This window comes from Mandrillus leucophaeus, unplaced genomic scaffold, assembly GCF_000951045.1.
Source record: "Mandrillus leucophaeus isolate KB7577 unplaced genomic scaffold, Mleu.le_1.0 Scaffold98, whole genome shotgun sequence".
NCBI lineage: Eukaryota > Metazoa > Chordata > Mammalia > Primates > Cercopithecidae > Mandrillus > Mandrillus leucophaeus.
In genome coordinates this window covers 1,671,979-1,673,815 of record NW_012110696.1, presented here as the reverse complement: position 1 = coordinate 1,673,815, position 1,837 = coordinate 1,671,979, and positions in this window count along the sequence as shown.

Here is a 1,837-nt window from a genome sequence, read left to right as displayed (position 1 = left end):
GCTGGGCACACACAGGGGATGGCCCGAATTGTTTGCTGCTCCTCACATGTCCAAGAATGACCACAAAAGCACCACAAGTATTGATTTGGAGGTTGCCACTTTATCAAGGAGGCAAATGTGCAAATGCAGAATCCGAACGAGGGATTGGCTGCACCCACAGATGCAGGGCCATGCACTTTTCTCCAAAGCCGCAATGCAGCAAAGACTTAGAGCAGCAACGTTAGGGCAGGGGCTGAGCAGGGCTGGGCAGGGTTGGGCAGGGCTGGGCAAGGGCTGGGCAGGGCTGGGCAGGGCTGGGCAGGGCTGTGGGTGGCAATGCTTCAGAGACATCAGTTTGGCTGTTTCAACAGAGACCAACCTGCCACAGCTCGAGGGGCAGCTGCTGGGGACCTCCTACCCGTCATCACCCCTGGGGAGCTGGGCCCGAGGCTGACCAACCCACAGCACAGGCCCAGCCCCTGGCCAGCCTCCCACCCCCACCCCTCAGCCACCCACAGCCCCAGCCATGGAGCCAGGCCGCTGGTCCAGCCACGGTGTGAGAGATTCTGAGATTCCAGGAACGAAGGGTGGGGGATGTTGGACGCAGTGAGCAGGTTCTGGTGCAGGAAATCAAGACACCAGCGAGACGAAGGGGTGGGCCCAGCCAGGAGAGGAAGCAAGTGAGACTGTGGTGCCACGTGAGATGCAAAATCAAACACAAAATAAAATGACGAAATGAAACAAACCCCAAATAAAGCAAATCACAGGACAGGACACGCCAGCACTGCTGATGAAGACAGTGCCAGGACCCCAGGAGTGACTCACTCAGACAGGCATGCAGGTCCCCAAGGCCGAGGTTGGAAGTGGGGAGGTCCTGTCCCTCCCTGCTGAGCCCAGGGGCCATCAAGAGGGGCCAAGCAAGTTGGTGCCCACCACGCTGGGGAACACAGGAGCCGAGCCACAAGGAGGAACAGGTGAGGGACACCTGTGCTGGGGGAACAGGCGGTGGAGGAGGGGGAGTTGGCCACCAGTCCCTCTCGTTCTTTCTCAGGGCCTGGACCTCCGCCTCGCCCCTGCTGGGGGTGCTCTTCAGAGAAGACTCCATCCCACGAACCCCGAGCCAGGGCCCAGCTAAGCCAAGCATGTCAAAAATAAAACCGATTTGTTTTTGACAAGACACCAATGCTCTTTAATGGGGGAAGGAAAGTCTTTTTCAAAAAATGGTGTTGGGACAACTGTATACGTGTATGGGGGAAAAATGAGCCTCAGCTCCTGCCTCATAACACAAATTCAAGACGGATCACAGACCCAAAACTAAAAGGTAAAATTAGCCGGGCGGTGGCTCACGCCTGTAACCCCAGCACTTTGGGAGGCCAAAGTGGGCAGATCACGAGGTCAGGAGATCGAGACCATCCTGCTGACACGGTGAAACCCCGTCTCTACTAAAAATACAAAAAATTAGCCGGGCGTGGTGGCGGCGCCTGTAGTCCCAGCTACTGGAGAGGCTGAGGCAGGAGAATCGCTTGAACCCGGGAGGCAGAGGTTGCAGTGACCTGAGATTGGGCTGCACTCCAGCCTGGGTGTCACAGTGAGACTCCATCTCACGTCTCAAAAAAATAAAATAAAATAAAACTGTGACTGTTCTAGGAAAACATATGTTTAAAACGCAAAATAAAATTTTGAAGAGTTTATTTGAGCAAATACATTCTTGAATCGAGCAGCCGCAAACCAGAAGTGGTTGAGGGAATGCAGGGTGGAGGCTTCGATGAGACAGATGCAGAAGTAAACCAAAGAAGAGCTTGATTTGGGCCGGGCGCGGTGGCTCACGCCTGTAATCCCAGCACTTTGGGAGGCCGAG